At 35.6% G+C, this 22,754-nt stretch overlaps 1 long non-coding RNA gene across 7 annotated transcripts in view; it reads left to right on the top strand.

Annotated features, from left to right (window-relative positions):
* Window positions 1-19,795, top strand: part of LOC131835721 (uncharacterized) — a 45,472-nt gene extending 25,677 nt beyond the window's left edge. For 2 of the 7 annotated variants that reach the window (XR_009355345.1, XR_009355339.1), the window contains 4 exons: window positions 3,658-6,018; window positions 13,826-13,954; window positions 15,129-15,166; window positions 15,884-16,120. This is a non-coding gene — a long non-coding RNA (uncharacterized LOC131835721). Of the gene's footprint in view, window positions 1-3,657; window positions 6,019-13,825; window positions 13,955-15,128; window positions 15,167-15,883; window positions 16,121-19,171 lie in introns of those variants that run through there. The other 5 variants (XR_009355344.1, XR_009355342.1, XR_009355343.1 and 2 more) reach the window with 5 other exon arrangements.
* The last annotated feature ends 2,959 nt before the right edge of the window (window positions 19,796-22,754 follow it).

The following is a 22,754-nucleotide window of genomic DNA, read 5'->3' on the forward strand; positions in this document are numbered from 1 at the left end:
ATAAGTAATTGGCTAAGAGGACCTAACAGTATCTTAAAAGGATTATTCTCCACAACCGCGTGGGATTTATTCTGGGGCTTCAAGGGTGGTTCAACATCTGCAAATTAGTCAATGTGATAAAAACCACATTGATAAAGAACAAGAACCCTATAATCCTCTCAATAGTTGTAGAGAAAGCATTTGACACAATACAGCATCTTCTCTTGATTAAAACTCTATAGTGTAGGGATAGAGGGATCATACCTCATTATCACAAAAGCCATATAGTTAAATTCCATGATCTATGCAATTACCATCCTCAATGGAAAAAACTGAGAGTTTTTCTCCTGAGGTCAGGAACACAACAGGGATGTCTACATTCACCACTATTGTTCATCACGGTATTGGAAGTTCTAACCTCAGGAATCGGACAACAAAAACAGTTACATCCAAATCGGCAAAGAAAAAGTCAAACTTTCACTCCTCTAAGATGACATGATACTATGTTGAAAATGCAAATTTCGATTTTTAAAAATTTGTCAGTCCTACATTTTATTAATTAGAATTGAAATTTTGTACTATAATTAAGAGTTAATCCTTGTCCCCCATTTAAGTTTGGATTATTCAATTCAGTGTGGACACATGGACATTTCTCACTCGTCATTTGGGTTAAATTCATTACTCTTGAATCAAATTTTCCCTCATTTGGCAAGTCAGGTCTCTCTTTAGTTGGCCTCGGTCTTAATTTGGCTTCTGGATCTATATGTCCTTTTCTGAGGACCATATACTTTCTGGCCATCTAACAGTATCCGGGTTTATTTTTTCTCTTGTTCTAGTTATGGGAACAGTAATTTCTCTGAGGATACCTGGTTCCTTATAGGGAATGGTAGTTAGGAAATAAGTTATGCCTCAGAACTTCATTTATTGTTGTGGCCCAGTAATATTCCAAAGTATATATATGTCCAGTTTTACTAGTTTTTTTTTTTTTTTTAACACTTAGATAATAGTTCGGCTTATGGTTGTCCACTTTGAATAATGCTGATAGGAATATTAGTGTGAAAATGTCTTGAGTCCCTGTTTTCATTTCCTTTGGGTATATATTTAAGGAATTTGCTAGGAGTCATGGGTATTATCATGTTGAACTCTTTGAAGTTTGGGTTCTTTTTATTATAAAAATTTTCATATTCATGGGCAGCTGGGTGGCTCAGTTGGTTAACCTTCTGCCTTCAGCTCAGGTCATGATCCAAGGGTTCCGGGATTCAGTCCTCCATTGGGCTCCTGCTCAGCAGAGAGCCTGCTGCTCCCTCTCCCTCTCCCTACCACTTTGCCTGCTTGTGCTCTCTTTGTGTCTCCTTCTACCTCTGCCTGCTATTGCATCCGCTCCTGTTCTCTCTCTCTGTTCATAAAATAGATATGATCTTGGAAGAAAAAATTACATATATATATAAAATCATAATAATGAACTTAAACATGCTGAGCAACTAAAATGAATAATTTTCAATATTTTGCCATATTTTGAAAGTTACAAATTCCAAGAAATTTCAATCTTGAATTTGCTGCATGCAATTAGAAAAGAATTTTAAATAACTATAATATAATATGTCTATTATTGTGTTATTAAGTAGAATCCCTTAATGAGTTTAAAAATAAATTCTCATGTAAATGTGTGAGTGGGTCCCAAGATACCATAAGAATTGGAAAATCTGGATCCAAGCTGGGACTGTGCATTTTTATCTAGGCCATTTTTATCTTATATTTGGTTATTTATAGTAATCTAGTCTTCATATTAAATCTTTTTCTCTCTTTTAATATAGGACATTTTCTCTTGCTTTTTTGTTTCATGTGTTAAATATGTTAAAGATACTTGATATTTTGTAATTCATTTCATTCAGAAGTGAAGACTTAAGACAGGAACTTAATATTTCTGTTTCTTTTATATTCCTATTGATTTTATCCACTATTTCTAGTGTATTAAGTTCATTGTTATGACTAATACACATGTTATTTCTACCTTGAGGTATTCTCTGTCTCTTTCCTGTATTCTCTGGCACATACCTATGTAACTATCTATAAACATTACAGAATTATATAGACTATATATAGAATATTATATACATTTTTATATTGTATATAGAATATAGACATATTATATATATAGAATATATATATGTATATATATGTATATGTATATATAGTATACCTTAGATATATATATCTGTGTTAGACCATAGCAAAAGTATAGCTCAGACTTTTAAATACATGACAGGTACATGGAAAGAGGAGTCTCCTATGTACAAAGCACTATAAGTAATTGTGACAGGTTCACTATGGTTATAGGTCTGTATCTCTATCTCTAATAGGGACCATCTTAGTCTTATTAATATGACTTGCTATTGGTGTCCTAACCTCAATTTTCTTCTTGTTTCTTTTCATGTTGAATATTTGACCATTCTGTCAATGTTTCATGATCATTTCTTAACTATGTCGAAAATAGAAGGTGAATATGTACTTAGATTTTCTCATGTCTTATACTAGAAATAATAATTAAGGCTTACATCGCTTTTATAATGTCTTCTCAATGTATTTTGTTGGGTTTCCTCATTTGGAGGTCCCATTACTTCTAAAGGATGATCATTATGCTACCTGGTGAAGAATATATAGTAAAATCATTATAGTGTATCACAGGGGGATATAAAGTACTTTGAGGTATTTATAGATAAAAAAAAATACTATTCAGGGATGTCTGCGTGGCTCAGTATGTTAAAGCCTCTGCCTTCTGGTATTGAGCCCTGAATCTCTGCATTGGCAGGGAGGCTGCTTCCCACTCTCTCTCTGCCTACTTGATCTCTGTCAAATAAAATAAAATCTTAAAAAAAATACTATTCCTATGTAATGTGTTTTTATTTTTTTTTTATATTTTTTCTTTATTTATCTGACAGAGATCACAAGTAGGCAGAGAGGCAGGCAGAGAGAGAGGAGGAAGCAGGCTACCTGCAGAGCAGAAAGCCCGACGCGGGGCTCGATCCCAGGACCCTGGGATCATGACCTGAGCCGAAGGCAGAGGCCTAACCCACTGAGCCACCCAGGTGCCCCTGTAATGTGTTTTTAAAATAGTTACATTCAAATCAGCACTTGAATAATGATGCATTCCATTCCACGTGGCTTGTAATGTGTAATTCCTTATAAAAATAATCTGTTCTATTTATATTTGGAAAATATCAGGATACTTGCCTTTTGAAACTATTACATTCCTAGATTATTCAACTAGTATATGACATCCTTGTAATAGGCTATAATGTCCTCCATTTGCTATGATAGCTAGGTGTAAATGACATACCATATTGGATTTATTAATTCTTTTGTCATTTTTGACAATGTTTTTTGATAATATTTTATTTATATATTAATTTATTTGAGAGAGAGGTGGAGAGAGGGAGAACAAACACAATCAGGGGGAGTGGGAGAGGGAAAAGCAAGCTTTTTGCTGAGAAGGAGACTGAGATCAGGACCTGAGCTGAAGGCAGATGCTTAATGACCGAGTCATCCTGGTGCCCCTCATTGGTTATTTATTGCAGGAATATTTTCTATGGTAGTACAATATAATTCATTTACTATAAGAACAGTACAAATTTTTATTTTTTTATTTTTTTTAAAGATTTCATTTTATTTACTTGACAGGGACACAGTGAGAGAGGAAACACCAACAGGAAGTGTGGGAGAGGGAGAAGCAGAGGGAGAAGTTCCCCACTGAGCAGGGATCCTGATTTGGGACTCAATTCCAGGGCTCTAGGATGATGACCTGAGCTAAAGGCAGACACTTAACCACTGAGCTACCCAGGGGCCTGAACATAAGAATTTTTAAATTTGGATTCCTGTATAGTTAAGGTACAGTGTTAAATTAGTTTCAAGTATCCATATAGTGATTCAAGAATTCCAAGTATCCCCTAGCATTCATCACAAGTACACTCAATTCCTATCCCCCCCACATCATTTATAATAACCATTGGGTTTTTTTTTTTTCTCTAGAGTTAAGAGTTTTGGTTTCTCTCTTTCTTCTGTTTGCTAGTTTGTTTCTTAAATTCCACCTTCCACCTACGAGCGAAAGAATATGGTATTTGTCTTTTTATGACTGACTTATTTCACTTAATACAGTACTCTCAACCTCAATCTGTGTGGTTGCAAATGACAGTTTGATTATTTTTTTATAACTTAGTAACATTCTGTCATATATATGATATAAACACAAACTAGTTAAGTATCCATTCATCAGTCAGTGGACACATGGCTGCTTACATAACCTGCCTGTTGTAAATAATGCTGCAATAAACTTAGGGGTGGATGTACTACTTTTAGTTAGTGATTTTGTAATATTTAGGTAGATTTACAGTATGTGATTCATAGGTCATAAGGTAGTTCTATTTTTTTAATTTAAATTTTTTTTTTGTATTTCATATATGACAGATAGCCTTCCAGAAAGGGAACATAAGCAGGGGGAGTCAGAGAGGGAGAAGCAGACTTCCCACTGAGCAGGAAGCCCAATTCAGTACCCTGGGATCATGACCTGAGCCAAAGGCAGATGCTTAACAACTGAGCCTCCCAAGGACCCCTATTTTTTAACTTCTTGAGGAATCTTCATACTGTTTTCCAGAGTGTCTGCACCACTTTGCATTTCACCAAAAGGGCAAGAATATTCTGTTTTCCCCATATCTTCCCCAACCCTGCTGCTTCTTTTGTTGTTTATTTTAGCCATTGTGACCCCTTTGAAGTGATGCATTATTGTAATTTTGATTTGCATTATCCTGATGATGAGTGAAAAGCATCTTTTCATGTGTTCTTTGGCCATCTGTATTCTTTTTTAGAGAAATGTCTGTTCATATATTTGCTATTTATTATGATTTTTGAGTGTTTAGTTATATGACTATATATTTAGAGTAATGAATTCTTCATCAGATGTGTCATTTGCAAATATCTTTTTCCATTCGTTATGTTGCTCATTAGTTTGTTGATTATTTCCTTTACTGTATGGAAGCTTTCTATTTTTTTATATTTTATTGTTTTTAGAGCAGGAGAGTTAGAGTGAGTGGAAGGGAAATGGAGAGGGTGAGAGAGAGAATCTTAAGCAGGGTCCATGCTCAGCACAGATCTGATGTCCCTGAGACTATGACTTAAGGCAAAATTAGTAGTTGGAGGCTTAACCAATTGAGCCCCATAGGCACCTGAGAAGCTTTTTATTTTAATGTGTTGTTTTATTTTAATGTGTTTATTTAAATGTGTTTTAATGTGTTTATTTTAATGTTAGTTTATTCTTTCTTTTGTTTCCCTTGCCTCAGGAGACTTCCCTAGAAAAACAGTTGCTTCAGCTGATATCAGCAGATTTATTGCCTGTGTTCTCTAGAATTTTTATTGTTTGAGATCTCACATTAAGGGATTTCATCCATTTTGAATTTATTTTTGTGTACAATGTAAGAAAGTTGTCCAGTTTCATTCTTTTGTGTGTTGCTGTCTACGGTTTCCCCCATTATATTTATTGAAGAGACTTTTTTTGCCATTGGATATTATTTCCTGCTTTGTTGATTAATTAATCATATAGCTGTGGGTTTATTTTCTTTTTAGTTCCACTTTTCTATGTGTCCATTTTTGTCTAACACCACAACCTTTTGATTACTAGAGCTTTGCAGTGTAACCTGAGATGTAGAATTGTGATGCCTCCAGCTTTGCTTTCTTTTTGCAAAGTTGCTTTGTCAATTCAGGGTCTTTTGTGCTTTGATACAAATTATACGATGTTTATTCTAGCTCTGTGAAAAATACAGGTAGTATTATTTTTTTAAAGATTTCTTATTTATTTGATAGAAAGAGAGAGAGAGATCAGAAGTACGCAGAGAGAGAAGGAGAAGCAGGCTCCCAAGCTGAGCAGAGAGCCTGATGCGGGACTCAATCCCAGGACCCTGAGATCATGACCTGAGCCAAAGGCAGAGGCTTACCCCATCGAGCCACCAACATGCTCTAATATGAGTGGTATTTTGATAGGGATGGCAGTAAGTGAGTACATTGCTTTGGATACTGTATGCATTTTAACAATATTTGTTCTTCCAATCCATGAGTATTGAATGATTTTCCATTTCTTTATGTTTTCATCAGTTTCTTTCATCAATATATTATAGTTTTCTGTGAATAGTCTCTCACCTCTTTGGTTAGCTTTATTTCTAGTTATGTGGTCTTTTGGTGAAGTTCTAAATGGGATTGATTTCTTAATTTCTCTAGGGTTACTGCTTCATTAATGACATAGAGAAAAGCAACAGATTTCTGTACTTTGATTTTTGTATACTGTGACTCGACTATTTGAGTTTGCATCAGTTCTAGCAGGTTTTTGGTGGTGTCAATTGAGTTTTCAATATAGAGTATCAAGTCATCTGCAAAGAGTGAAAAGTATTTGCCTTTCTTTCCACTTTGGATTCCTTTTGGTTGTTTGCTGTTGCTAGGACTTCTAGTACTATGGTAAATAACATGTGACAGTGAGTAACCCTCTCTAGTTCCTGACTGTAGAAGAAAAGTTGTTTTTACTGACGAAGGTATTAGCTTTGGGTTTTTCCTGTATAGCTTTTATTATATTGAGGTATGTTTCCTCTAAACCTACTTTGTTGAAGGTTCTTTTTTTAGCATGAATGGATGTTTTACTTGGTCAAATCATTTTTCTACATCTGTTGAAATGATAATATGGTTCTTCTGTTTTGTCAGTGTAGATTTATCAGTTTGATTAATTTATAAATTTTGGACCAACATTGCATCCCAAGGATATATCCCATGTGATTGTGGTGAATGATTGTTTTTTTTTTAATTTATTGTTGGGTTTGTTTTGCTACTGTTTTATTGAGAATTTTTGCATTCATGTTCATCAGGGTAATTGGCCTGTAGTTCTCTTTTTTAGTGGGGTCTTTGTCTAGTTTTGTTACCAGGATGATGCTGTCCATGGAGAAGGAATTTGGCAGTTTTGCTTCTTTTCTATTTTTTTTTTGAATAGTTTGAGAAGAATAAGTATTAACTCCTTAAAGATTTTTTATTTATGCATTTGACAGAGATCACAAGTAGGGAGAAAGGCAGGCAGAGAGAGGAAGGGAAGCAGGCTCCCTGCTGAGCAGAGAGCCTGATATGGGGCTCGATCCCAGTACTCTGGGATCATGACCTGAGCGAAGGTAGAGGCTTTAACCCACTGAGCCACCCAGGCACCCCTAGTTTTATGTTCTTAAAGATTGTAGGCAACGTTCATCATAAACTCAGTATAAAGGTCAATACATCATATGTTACTGGAAGATTGTAGGTTGCATGAATATTTTCATATGTTTAAGAAGAGGGAGGGCATTAGCAAATAAAAATTAATAAAATGTATGAGAATCAAGTAAATGTGTTGGCTGTTAGTTAATCCAATACCATTTTTGCAGTGGCAATTTATTGAATTATTTTCTGAAAACTAGTTCTTAAGGATAGTAGAGGATCTTATTTTGTCATTTTGTGTTTTTCTGTGGTCCATATGTTTTATCAAGTGGCACCCAGAAAGTACTGTTTAATTTCTTCTAGTTATGGTTGATAGCACCTTCTCAGATTTCTTTCAGAGTACAAGTCACATAATATTCTATACTGAATGTGCTTTTCATCTCACATATCTGGTCTTCATGGATAGAAAATGCATGAAAGGTTTTGATTAGGAAAAAGTTCAGGAAGACCTAGTCATTTCTTCATGGGAAACAATTTCTAATGCAGATAAGTGATGAATAGGGGAAAGTAAAAAATTTTCAGGTGTATTCATAAGTTGCCTTTGGTTAGCTTTTAAGTGTAATTTTTTTTTGGATTTTATTTATTTATTTGACAGACATAGATCACAAGTAGGCAGAGAGGCAGGCAGAGAGAGAGAGAGAGAGAGAGAGAGAAGCAGGCTTCCTGCGGAGCAGAGAGCCTGATGCGGGGCTCGATCCCAGGACCCTGAGATCATGACCCGAGCCGAAGGCAGCAGCCCAAACCACTGAGCAACCCAGGCGCCCCTAAGTGTAATTTTTTATTCAAGTGTAGTTAACATGCAGTATTATACCAGTTTCAGGTGTACAATATGGTGATTCAGTAATTCTATATATTACTCATTGCTCATCCCAATAAGTGTCCTCTTATTTGCCTTCAGCTATTTCACTATCCTCCTACCCACCATCCCTCTGGTAACCAACGATTCTCTAGGTTTAAGACATTTTTTTTTCTGTTTATCCCCTCCTTTTTTTTTCTTAAATTGCACATATGAGTAAAATAATAATGACCTTGTTAGCTTCTAAAAAAGTTAACAGTATGATTTCTTCGATTATTGTTTTCTTTTCATCTTCTGCTCTATTAAATAATCACATGTCTGGTAATCATTTAAGCAATATTTATTGATATTAAGGTGAAACAGAAGACAGAATTATTAAGGAAATTTGGAATAGGTCTGTATTTCAAATAAAAGGCTCTTCTAGGCTAAGGATAGCATTATATTTATAAGAACATATAAATATACAGGCTGTCTGTTTCCTCTAGAGTGATTTGGATATTTATTTATTCATTTATTTTTAAAGATTTTATTTATTTGAGAGACAGAGATCATAAGTAGGCAGGGAGGCATGCAGAGAGAGAGAGAGAGAGAGAGAGAGAGGAGGAAGCAGGCTCCCTGCTAAGCAGAGAGCCAGATGCAGGCTCGATCCCAGGACCCCGAGATCATGACCTGAGCCGAAGGCAAAGGCTTCAACCCCTTGAGCCACCCAGCGGCCCCCAGATATTTATATCTGCAATAAATATGTCACAGAAGAATCTTGTTCTCAATAGATCTGTTCCTTATATCTATTACTGCAAATGATAGAATATTGAGAGTTGAGGTCTTAAAATTGGCAGTAATAACTGCCACCAAGTTTATCTTAAGATTGAACATCAAAAAGAAGAAATGTATTACACATGAATGCACAGTAATGCAATAGTACAGAAAATCAAGAACTTTACAGGTTCATTAGGACATAGAAAGTGCAATATTATTACCTGCCATCACTGGAGGGAGTTGTTAGCCAAATACAGAAAAATGAAGTTTGATGCATTTCTTCCAGTATAGAGCAGGATGGATTTTTTTTTTTTTTTAAAGATTTTATTTATTTATCAGAGAGAGAGGGGGAGAGAGCGAGCACAGGCAGACAGAGAGGCAGGCAGAGGCAGAGGGAGAAGCAGGCTCCCTGCTGAGCAAGGAGCCTGATGCGGGACTCGATCCCAGGGCGCTGGGATCATGACCTGAGCTGAAGGCAGCTGCTTAACCAACTGAGCCACCCAGGCGTCCCGAGCAGGATGGATTTTATGTGACTCAGAGGTTTAAATTAAACTGAGGAAATTACAGAATTACAGAACATGCTGATTTTCTTAACCTAGGAGTGAAGGATATTTAAATCCTTATTATTAAAATTCTAGAATTGTTAAGAAAAGAAGTGATGAATTTCATAATGTTAAAATAACATAATAGGCAAAGCAAACACCAAATGATAATTAAGAAAGGATATGTAATATAAGAATGCCGAAATCTTCTAATACAGATAGATCCTAATATAGGGTAGAAAACTACCAAAAAAATCTAAGGACAACTCATTTATTTTTTTTTTAATATTTTATGTATTTATTTGAGAGAGAGTGGGGAAGAGTGAAAGCATGAGAGGGTAGAAGGTCAGAAGGAGAAGCAGATTCCCTGCAGAGCTGGGAGCCCAATGTGGGACTCAATCCCGTGATGCTGGGGTTGAGCAGCCCAGGCACCTATGACTAAATAGTCATGGAAGGAGTAAAAATTGATATGGAAGTATCCTTGGATTTGTTTATATTAAGTATAATTATAATTAACAATACAAACAGGATATAATAAATGTCTCAGCTATTAGATTTCCAGTAAGTCCAGATATTTGACAACATTCTCTTTCAGCAAGCTGAAGGGAGGGGAATCTGGTAAAACCATATGATGGTGGTAGTGTAGAACGTAAAACTTACATGGATAGGGATTGAGTATTTAGTGAATTTATTTAATTTGTGGCAAATTCATTATACATCTTGTAGTAATATGTAATCTTAAAATTGATTGGTAAGTACATATAAGGTACTATGGAATAATTTTTGGGATATAAGTATAAATAAGATACAAGTGTCGGGATGTAGGAAGTGATGATTACAAAATGATGGCTTATAAGAAAGATTTTACTTATTTATTTGAGAGAGAGTGTGTGCACTTGTGTGGGAGGGAGTAGGGAGGGAAGGACAGAGGGAGGAGGAGACTCCAAGGTTTATTCAGGAGCTTGACTCAGAGCTCCATCCAGGGACTCTGGGATCATGACCCAAGCCAAAGACAGCCACTTAACCAACCAAGCCATGCAGGTGGTCCAAAACAATGATTTTTATCATCACAACTATGTGAATGTTCTTTGTTCCTGTTGCCTGGGTAGTATCTGAAAACAGTTCAGGTCTTTTGTAAGAATTAAATAGAATTTGTAAATTCTATTTACAGAATTTTATGAATAGCTAATTCTTATATTCAATGTCCTACAAAATAAATGCTGTTTTAATGGAATAAGTTAGAAATAAAAGGATTGGATACATTTTGATTTAGGTAACAATTCAAGCGATTGGTGGTTTTGTTAATATTCTAAAGAAAAGATTTGATATTTCTTTAAAAGAAATATGCTGAAGATAAAAAAAAAGTATAAATATAAAGACAGCATTTTTTTTTTGGTACTGGGGATAATGAATATTTCCAAAATCCTGAGCTCTTCTCTCCTTTTGTTTTCCCTCAGAATGATTTTTTTAAACACTTTAATTTTATCTTATTTTTTTCAGTGTTCTAAGATTCATTGTTGATGCCTCACACCCAGTGCTCTATTCAAATATGCCCTCCTCAATACTCACCACCAGGCTCAACCATTCCCTCCACCCTCTTCTCCTCCAAAACCCTCAGTTTGTTTCTCAACATCCAGTTTCTCTTGCTTCATCTCCCACTCTCATTTACCCCAATCCCTCATAATGATTCACAGTAGCTCTTGAAGCATTTGGCCAATACTGCAAAGTCATAATAGAGGTACCTGAGGTTCTATGGAAATATTTCATTTTATTTTATTTTTACGTACTGATTTTAATTTTTTTTTTGTTTTTTTGTTTTTAGAGACTTTTTTTTTTTTTTTATAAACATATATTTTTATCACACAATGGAATACTATGCAGCCATCAAAAGAAATGAAATCTTGCCATTTGCGACAACATGGATGGAACTAGAGCGTATCATGCTTAGTGATTTTAATTTTTTTAAAGATTTTATTTATTTATTTGACAGAGAGAGATCACAAGTAGGCAGAGAATCAGGCAGAGAGAGAGAGAGAGAGGAGGAAACAGGCTCCCTGCCGAGCAGAGAGCCCGATACAGGACTCCATCCCAGGACTCTGAGATCATGACCTGAACCAAAGGCAGCGGCTTAACCCACTGAGCCACCCAGGCGCCCCCTGATTTTGATTTTTATTTAAGTTCCAGCTAACATACAGTGTAATACTAATTTCAGGTATACTATATAGTGATTGAACACTTATATACAGCACCCAGTTCTTATCATAACTTTGCAAATATTATAAAGTAGAGATGTCATTTGAGGTTAATCCTGTGGTCAGACTGATTTGATGCACATTTTAAGCAAATAATTTAGGACCTATTTACTACTCTCAGTTCTGATGTGAGAGTGGAAGGGAGTATGGATAAGAAACATGTGGATATACACTGATAATGTGAAATGAACAGATGAATAGATGGTTATAACGATGAATGATTTGATGGATATATCCCTGAAAGAATATATGGGTAGACTGATTCAGGCAAGGTTAATTCATAAATTTCGGTTATGTTAAATTACGAGGATGTATTCTTAAAGACTGTTGCAACAAGAATTTGCTAGGTGTCCTGGGTTCAATAACAGTCACTGATAGGCCAAATACCAGAAAGACCATGATTCTCTCATGTCACTATGATCACAACATAAGAGTTTATTGTCACTTGGAGATGTTTGGAAAATTACATAACTTGAGAAATAATATTTTAGATTTTGTTTTGGGTAAAATCAATCATATACACGTCTGTAAACTTAGAGGATTTACAAACTATTTCTCCCATGTCTTCAAAGGGAGAGTAGAAAGAACATGAATCAATAGTAATATCTACTATAGGACACCTCTCAGACTTCAGATAATGAGTTTACTTTGTATTTACACGTAAAATTGTGTGTCCTTCTCATTGATTCATCTAGCTCAAAGTCCAGTATTTCTCAGTTGTGCGCTCTTATCCGGAGGTGATTTCTACTGATGTGCGTGTTAGATCTCACTTATCCTACTCTTGATAAATAGACGTAGGAACTTCCTTTTTTTTTTTTAAAGTATTCATTTTTTTAAAGATTTTATTTGTCAGAGAGAAAGAGCCTTTAAGAAAGCAATGTAGGAAATATCCTCCAAGGGAGGTACAGAACTTTTCTATTTATAGAGAGTTGTGCCTAAAATTCATTTTAAGTCTTAAACACTCATGCATTTTTTCGTTCCTTAGGTAGTAAAACTTAGATTATGTCATGGGGGGGTGCCTGGGTGGCTCAGTGGGTTAAGCCTCTGCCTTTGGCTCAGGTCATGATCTCAGGGTCCTTGGATTGAGTTCCACATCAGGCTCTCTGCTTGTAAAGGGAGCATGCCTCCTCCTCTCTCTCTACCTACCTCTCTGCCTATTTGTGATCTCTCTCTGTCAAATAAATAATATCTAGGGACACCTAGGTGGCTTAGTGGGTTAAAGGCTCTGCCCTCAGCTCAGGTCATGATCTTTAGGGTCCTGGGATTGAGCCTTGCATCAGTCTCCCTGCTCAGCAGGAAGCCCACTTCTCCCTCTCCTACTCCCCCTGCTTGTGTTCCCTCTCTCACTGTGTCTCTATCAAATAAATACACAAATAAAATAAAAATTAGTGGATGAAGGAATGTAAGATGGGATACTTTAAAAGTCAGCTGTGAAAGTAGATATAATGAACTAATGCTTTATGTAACTGAGGGTACAGCAATGGATGAATCAGTGCAGAATTGAATGACTAAAAGAATGAATCAAAACTAGAATATTAAGTGGATTGTTAATACAAGAATAAAGAATTAATGTTTCAGAAAGACGGAGGTATATATGGATTGGTGGACTTAATGTTCAGTGAAGGTATAGTTGTTCAGATACATAGATGTTAGAATCTAAGTGGTTTCTAGAATGGATTGTTGGATGCAGGCATCATCTGCAAATAAATGGGTGTTTAGATTCATAGGTGCACATATGGCTGGCTACATTAATGATGAATGTAAGGATCAATGCATACGTAAATGGTTTGTGTGAGTGTGATAATATCATTGATTCTTTCAGTGTGGATTAATAGATATACGGATGCATGGATGGTTTAATTCAAGAAGGGATGGTATAGGAATTTTGTTACTGGAAGAATAGACTAATATCATAAAATGACGTATCTAAATTTGGATTAAAAAATGGAGCAACTGTTGAGGGATATAGGCTAATTTGTTTTTTACAATTTTTTACAAAAATTTAGTGATTGCGCTCTCAAAGTATTGTGATAGTCGTATTTTTAAAGTACCAAACAAAACAAAAAGAAACCTAAAACCAACTATAGTGAAAATATGAGAGTTGTTTTCTATGATTCCATTTTATATTTTAATAATTGGGGGACTCTTAAGAGATTGATCCAAGAGTCAACTTTACCATCAGTATTTTATGTTGATCATGGTATATGACAATTTTCCCATATTTTCCACAGTTTTAACTGAGGTGTTACCAGCTTAAGAACTGAGACATTTTAGATGCTTCAATATCTGACATTTCTATATCAATCCAAATTCTTGTACTTATTTCTCATTTCTGTGGACTTCGTTCTTCAAAAGTACTGGTAAGAATCACTAACACTGGTGTATTATTTGTTTGTTTTTTGATGTAGAATAAATTGGTAATATTTTAAGGTCCCAAACCATATATAAATTCCAGAAAATCATAGGTTTATCAAATTGTGGAGTGATTGCCAATTATATGGAATGGAATAGATTTAAAAAGGCATTAAATTTTGATGCTGTGTTGATACATAGATTGTGTAGATTTTGATTTACTACTTTTAATATACTCATCATAAAATGTGATGTTGTGCAGAGACTATAATCTCTGTCGGTATACTCAGTAAATGTTAAATTCATTTATTTATTTATTTATTTTTTTTTAATTTTTTATTTTTTATAAACATATATTTTTTATAAACATATATTTTTATCCCCAGGTCTGTGAATCACCAGGTTTACACACTTCACAGCACTCACCAAATCACATACCCTCCCCAATGTCCATAATCCCACCCCCTTCTCCCCAACCCCCTCCCCCCGGCAACCCTCAGTTTGTTTTGTGAGATTAAGAGTCACTTATGGTTTGTCTCCCTCCCAATCCCATCTTGTTTCATTTATTCTTCTACCCATTTAAGCCTCCATGTTGCATCACCACTTCCTCATATCAGGGAGATCATGTTAAATTCATTTAAATATTACATGTTTTGAAGTACATGCATTAGTGATGGATGGATAAATGGAGACAAGGAAGTCAGGCAGGTGAGGAATAAAGTGAAAAGAGGATAAAATGGCACTAGAAAGGAAAGCCATTAGGAAGTACAATTTGCTGCAAATAATGTGGGTCTTAATGATAGCAAAAAACTAAAATACTTTTCCAGATGAATAATTTAGTGTATTGGTAATATTATCAGTGTTTAGGTAAGGTAGATAGACAGGAGTTGAGGAACATTCTATTCTATTATTAATGTTAAGAAGTTATATCCTTAACACCCTTTCATTTGATGAATGAAGATATTTTTCAATTATTTTTAAGCTTCTCTCTCTCTTTCCCCTCCTTCCTCCCTTTCTCTGTTCTTTCTTCATTCCATGCCTGCCCGCCTGCCTTCCTCCCCTTTCTTCCTTCCTTCCTCCTCCCCTTTCCTTTCCTTTTCTTCCCTTCCCTTTCCCTTCTTTCTTCTTTCCCCTTTCCCTTCCCCTTCCCTTTTTCCTTATTCCTTTCCTTTCGTTTTCTAGCATGTTTCATAAGCAAGGATCAAAGAAACTGTCTACAGGTAAGGACACTGAGGTGTATATTCTGATCTTTAAGAGATCTTTTTTGGCTATATTGATAGTTAAGTTTTTGAGTTATTTGACAGTAAATTTCTTTTTCATCAAACCTCATAGGACCTACATGATTATTTTGAGGTTATAGTTTAACTTAAAGTTTTAGTGTTCTCAATTGTATGTAAGCAACACTTAAGGATGTAGAAGTTTTCTTCTAGTTAAAGCTATCAAAAGCAGCACAATAAACTTCTGGGAAAGCAGGAAGAATAGATAATGTGGGTACTGCGATAATGGGGTTTGGTTTTTGGAAAGATTCCTATGAAATTTACAGGGCAGATTATTAGTATTTTCTTGTACCATTATCTTTTATTTTTTAACCTTTGACTGGTATATGAATTAACACTGTGCAGTTAACACTAGAAATGGTTGTTCAAAGAATGGATGTATGGGTGTGTAAATGACATGAAAATAATTTGGAATACAATATTGGTACTTAAATCACAGTAAATGCGCTGAGGAAGTAAAATTATGTTTTTGTTGTTTTCCTACTGTAAATATATCTGGTTTTTGTAGTTGGAAGATACTTAGTATCTGGCTCATAGGAATTGTTTTTCATGGATACAGTAGAATACTTGACTGGAAGGGTGATATCCTTCTGTCCTGATGCATGGCTTTGTGATAACTTGTTTATTTCCATTTGTAATCAACCCTCTGCACTATCCCAGGTGTTGAACATATGTACAAGAGGACCATCAATACCTTCTGCAGTGGTACCATGCACAGCATCACCTATTTCCTGTCATTATGTCCACTTTTGGAAGCTCATTGCATCTTTATATCTCAAAAGGCACAAGTTTTATATATGTACCACCAGGAATAGAAGTGATCTTCTTTTTGGCAAGTAATTGCCCAGAATGTTAAGTACTTTTTTGTTCTCTGAATATATCTTACGCTTTCCTCTATTGTTGTTTACCTCATTGATTTTTTTCCCCCTCTATGTTTTCCATTAGAAGCGGGAATAAGATTTGTGTGTAGTAAATATAATTAGTGCAATCCCATGGACATCTTGGTCACACTAAAGCATTCTAACCAGGCTTTGTCACAAGCCTGCCATAGGCCAGTTTGGATACTATTTGTAAAATACTTTATTTCTCATTTGAATCATGAGCCCACAGTTTTTAGAGAGGTCCCCACAATAGATCCTTTTAAAACATTTGTGTTACATGGAAATAGACCATTTATAGTTTGACTTTTTATGGCACCTACTAGGTCTCCCTCTAGAACAGGATCTGAGCCTGATTATAGTTGATGTTTTCCTTAGCACCCTAATTTAAGACTCAGATGCTATCACAATTCCAGCTATGTAAGGAAGATCGAGACTGTAGAACACACAGTTCTATCATTTTATTGCCATCACTGGAACTGCACCAAAAAACTCAAGCCATGAAGATATTTTACTTTCATTCACATTATTCTGATTTTCATTTGTTTTCTGTTTAACCTAAATGGGCTTAATATAAATGGTTGTGTTTTTTGGAAGTTTTAACTGAGTTTTCTGGAGCATAAACTACACTGTCATCAGAGAACTACTAAGTGCATTGCCCAGCCTGTCTCAATAGACAAGTTTGATCCCTAGTACATTGAATCAGGGCCATAAGGGATGAATTGGTTATTAAGCAATTTAGAACAAAATGTGGTCATTCATCCTCTTTCATTCCTACTTGTTCTTTTTTTTTGGAGTTATTTTTTTAATTAATTTATTTATTTTCAGCATAACAGTATTCATTATTTTTTCACCACACCCAGTGCTCCATGCAATCCGTGCCCTCTATAATACCCACCACCTGGTACCCCAACCTCCCACCCCCCCGCCACTTCAAACCCCTCAGATTGTTTTTCAGAGTCCATAGTCTCTCATGATTCCTATTTCTTAAGTGTGTCGAGTTAATCAGTTGTGCTAGTGGTTTATAACATTTCTAAGCTTATATAGAAGTTTATCTGGAACATATTTTATAAATATGATGTCATTATGGTTTTGCAATTATATTTTTTCTTTAATATATTGTAGACATATTTCTAAACCAGTAAATGAAGCATACCTACAAACATTTCATTGGTTATAAAGTAGATATAATGGGTTTATCCATTTTTCTATCTTGGGAAATGCAGATTAAACCATTATTTTTGCTGCTACATAAAATGTTTTAATGTATATAATTATATATATATATATATGTACATATATATGTATATATCTATAATATTAAAACACTTGGGCTTCCATTTCTGTAAGATAGATTTCTAATTGTGGCATTGTGGAATCATCAGCTCTGCTTACTTTTAATTTAAGTAGATACTCTGAAATTGCCAGCACATAGCTATGGTGTAGTGGCTGTGGTAATTTTCATAAAAACTTATATAGGATATATATTATCAATCTATTAAGTTTTCAACTAATCTAATAGGTGAAAATCATATTTTTAACTTAATTCTTAAACAGTAACCGGCCATGGATTAAAATAAAGACCATAAATGTTATGGTTTTTATTTAAGAAAGAAATAAAAATAGTACACATTTCCTCCAATCACAAGAGTCATCCTGTTTGTTTAGAGGTAGAAACCATTGACCTTTTCTTGGTGGAGGGGTTCTTGGAGGTATATAAGCTTCTTTTTTTTAAGAGAGAGTGCACAAGAAGGGGAAGTGACAGGCCAAGGGAAAAGCATGCACCCAACTATACAGGGAGCTTGACACAGGGCTAGATCCCAGGATGCTGGGATCATGACCTGAGCTGAAGGCAGACATTTAAACGACTGGCCACCCAGGATCCCCAGTACATAAGCATACTGTCTTAAGCATACCTTATACCAGTAGTATTTTTTTTATACTTTTTAAGTTTGAAATAATTTTAGATTTAGAGTTGCAAGAATCATAGAGATCTCTTTCAGATGCTCTTACCCAAACTTTCTTTCTACATTGTTTGTTCTTTATTTTCTTACTTCCCTGCTCTTCTCCTTCCCTCTTTTTTTCTGTCTCTTCTCTCTCTCTCCCACCTTATGTTATTCTTACTTTATTAAGTATTCGTAAGTAAGGTAGAGATTTTATGTAATTATATCCTAAAATGTCTCAGAATCGACTTTCTGAGAGCCTGCAAATCCTCTTAACTCTGGTACAGTTTTTTTAAATCAGGAAATTTATTAATAGTACCAACATATTACAGTAATATATAGTCTGCTATTAGATTTCACCAGTTCTAGTACTGTTCTTTATGACAATTTCTTTCATCCTTCAGGACCTGGAAAAAAGATTCTATATTGTGTTCAATCAAGTGTCATGTTTCTTTAGTCTCACTTAATCTAGAGCAGTTTCTCATTCATTTTTGTGTTTTGATGACATCAATATTCTTTAAAAAGTATTGGCTAAGGGGCGCCTGGGTGGCTCATTGGGTTAAGCCTCTGCCTTTGGCTCAGGTCATGATCCCACGGTCCTGGGATCGATCCCTGATCTAGCCCCGCATTGGGCTCTCTGCTCAGCGGGGAGCCTGCTTCCCTTCCTCTCTCTGCCTGCCTCTCTGCCTACCTGTGATCTCTGTCAAATAAATAAATAAAATCTTAAAAAAAAAAAGTATTGGCTAATAGTTTTTTAATAGATCCTTCAAATTTGAATTTTTTTGTTTCCTCCTAAATAGGTTTAGGTTCTACAATTTTGTCAAGCATATTTCATACTTCTGTCTGTCCAATTCAGTGATTCACAACAGGTGGAAAATTATACCTCTTTTCCTGTTATTAATGACATTAATTTTGATCACTTTTTTCAGTTGATGTCCACTAGATTTATCCACTTTACAGTTAACATTCCTTTGTAATTAGTAAATATTCTGTAGGGAATCTATGTAAATTTCCTATTTATCATCAAACTTTTATGCTAGTAGTTTTAACAGTTACAGGTGATTCTTAGGTAGAATCATTGGTGATTTTTCAAAATCTTTTATTGGTTGTGTATCTTATTCTCACAGGAGGAATTTGTGTGTAATGGCTTGTGGGAAATTTTCAACAAAATGTTTATTGAAAATATGTAGTGAAAAAATGAGATTGTGATCTACAGGACAAAGAAGGGAATGAGTTAATTAAAGGATTTGGTGAAGCTCATCTCTAAACTATGGTCTGAAATGCAGGTGATAGGTAGAACTTTTTTTAGGCATGGTTAATGAAATGCATTCACATCACAGAGAAGAGTATATTACTGTTTTGTTGTTGAAAGTTTTTATTTATTTGACAGAGAGATAATGAGCAGGGGGAGTGGCAGGCAGAGGGAGAAGGATAAGCAGGCTTCCTGCAGAGTAGGGGGAACCTGATGCTGGCTCCATCCCTGGACCTGAGGATCATGACCTGAGCTGAATGCAGACACTTCACCAGTTGCACCACCCAGGTGCCTGAGAAGAGCATGGTTTTTAGCAATAAGTTCCATCAAGGAAATGTGATGGTAGTATCATTATTGGCAGGGTGTTCAACAGTGTTTTTTGTTTTTGTTTTTGTTTTTAATTTGAACTGACTGTGAGGCAGGGCAGTGGAGTTGGTTCAGATGCATCTGATATTCTGTGTAGATGTAAATCAATAGTTTTTCTCCTTTGTTGTCATTTTTTTTTTTTTTTTTTTTTTTTTTTTTTTTTTTTTTTTAGATTTTATTTATTTATTTGACAGAGAGAAATTACAAGTGCACTGAGAGGCAGGCAGAGAGAGAGAGAGAAGGAAGCAGGCTCCCTGCTGAGCAGAGAGCCCGATGCGGGACTCGATCCCAGGACCCTGAGATCATGACCTGAGCCGAAGGCAGCGGCTTAACCCACTGAGCCACCCAGGTGCCCCGTTGTCATTTTTTTTTTTAAGTTGCCATAACCTTTTACGGAGTCTGAGATTGATGGTGAATGAACTTTATTTGAGGTGCTATTTGAAGATGTACCCTCAGCTTTCTGAGCTTTTATTATTCATGTTATAACTCATTATTTCCCCATCCCTCTGTAGTGGTGTCTGTGCAGATGATACAGACAATGCAGTGGTTATGTTTGCTAAAACCTGTATATCCCTAAATTCTGTTCTGTGCTGTCTGTGACAGGGGAATTTTAAGAAGTCTACTCACAATCATAAATTTCATGCTATTTAAAGGAAGGTTTCCAGAATAAAGATGTTTTAAGTTTCCAAAAATGACTTGGTTGATTTAATGAAATGTTTTTAGTCATATGAATATGATTTTCAAAGGCAGGCTTGGTGTTGCTGAAGTGCAGGTCCTCTGATATGAGTAGAAACATCATACCAAGTTATAAATTGTAAACTAAATGCAATATATTTATAGAGGCATGGATATGGTCCAAGGCTTTGGATCAAAATGGAATCTGAATACTCCCCACATCCCATATCAAACTGTGTACTGTCTTTAGTGACAAGCTTGTTAGCAGAGGCTCAGCAAATGGTCTCATAAAATACATAAAGGAGAAAACAGAAGGCGAAAATTAATGATTGAAAACGTGTGAAATATCAACTAAATGAATATTCAAATTGTTAAATAAATAACCAGTGAAGAAATTTCTCATGTAACGGGAAAAACAGTATAAGGAGGCAACCAGTGTCCCAAGAGTATTGTTACTGTATTAATATAAATATTGCTACTTTCATATATAGCATAAGTATATCTTAGAAAATTTGAAATCTGCCTGGCTAAAACATATTCTCCTCTCTTTTATAAGGCCAATGTATCAGATTATTGTTTTGGTATTGCTGTGATTAAGAGCAGTTTTACTACCAGAGTCATAAATTGAGCCTCAATCTAGCAAACCCTTATAATTTCCATGATGTGTAGTGAGTTTTAAAAAATAAATCGATCACAACAGGAGAGCATGTTACTATTTAATTATTCTCTGAGATGATAATAGAAACTGTGCTGCGGGGGCGCCTGGGTGGCTCAGTGGGTTAAACCTCTGCCTTCAACTCAGTCATGATCCCAGGGTCCTGGGATCTAGCCCTGAATTCGGCTCTCTGCTCAGCAGGGAGCCTGCTTCCACCTCTCTCTCTTCCTGCCTCTCTGCCTACTTGTGATCTCTCTGTCATAAAAAATAAAATCTTAAAAAAAAAGAAAGAAACTGTGCTGCCAAAAACTTTTTAATGCAGGAAGAGTAGAGTAGTAGTAGAGTAGTACCAAAAAAAACTCAGCCTCTCAAATTTCAGTCCTAATTGGAATCCATATGTCCTTACCCTGGAGTAGAGTGCAAGGGGGCAATGTAGCTGGGTCTTTTCATCTAACAAGGCATTTTCAAGGTAGCAGCCTATGAATTTGAAATAAGAATGCAAATGAGAGTAAACACATGGTTGGCCTCAGAACAATGAATTCCCCTTAAAGAGAGGCCTAGTGATTACTATAAAGTCTCCGAACAGGGTGAAGCCTTTTCCACCCAGAGGGAGCAATGTGAAGTGACTAGAAAGTAGCAGTAGCTACTCTTCTCTCCTTATGTCTCTTGAGTTTTGTTACTTTGATAAATTGTTTGCACAAAAGTCCAGGCCTGTGGCTTTTCTGGTAATTAGTTTAATAGGATAGAAAGTGCAGTTAGTTCCAAGGAAAAACTGCAATTGGTTAAAAATACTACAGTTTTGACAGTGTGAAATAATAATTTGCTTTATATTTTTCTACATAGTTCATCATATGAGATTATGTAATGGTCACATATACTCTTGATTTAAATTTACACAAAGTAAATTCTAAATTTGATACTTTATCTTCAAAAATTATAGACCAAAGAAATCTTCCATCCCATAATTTCTCATTTAGCATTTTTAAAATTAATTGATTAATTTTTCAGTGTTCCAAGATTAACTGTTTATGTACAATACCCAGTGCCCCATGCAATATGTACCTTCTTTAATGCCCACCAATAAGCTCACCCAAACCCCCCACTTACCTCCTCTCCAAAACCCTCAGTTTGTTTCTCAGAGTCCACAGTCTTTCATGGTTCCTCTCCCCACTCCCGATTTCCCCCAACTCACTTTTCCTTTCCTTCTCCTAATGTTATCCATGTTATTCCTCATGTTTCACAAGTAAGTGAAACCCTATGATAATCGACTTCCTCTGCTTGACTTATGTCACTCAGCACAATCCTCTCTAGTCCCATCCATGTTGATGCAAGTGTTGGATATTCATCATTTCTGATAGCTGAGTAGTATTTCATTGTATATATGGACGACTTCTGTTTCCATTCATCTGGTGAAGGGCATCTTGGTTCTTTCCACAGTTTGGCTATTGTGGCCGTTGCTGCTATGAACATTGAGGTACAGATGGCCCTTCTTTTCACTACATCTGTATCTTTGAGGTAAATACCCAGTAGTGCAATTGCAGGGTCATAGGGTAGTTCTATTTTTAATTTCTTAAGGAATTTCCACACTGTTTTCCAAAGTGGTTGCACCAGCTTGCATTCCCACAAATAGTGTAAGAGTGCTCCCCTTTCCTCAAATCCTCTCCAACATTTGTTGTGTCCTGTCCTGTTAATTTTGGTCATTGTAACTGGTGTAAGGTGGTATCTCATATGGTTTCGATTTGAATTTCCCTGATGGCTAATG

The sequence above is a fragment of the Mustela lutreola genome, chromosome 7 (assembly GCF_030435805.1).
Source record: "Mustela lutreola isolate mMusLut2 chromosome 7, mMusLut2.pri, whole genome shotgun sequence".
NCBI classification, from domain to species: domain Eukaryota; kingdom Metazoa; phylum Chordata; class Mammalia; order Carnivora; family Mustelidae; genus Mustela; species Mustela lutreola.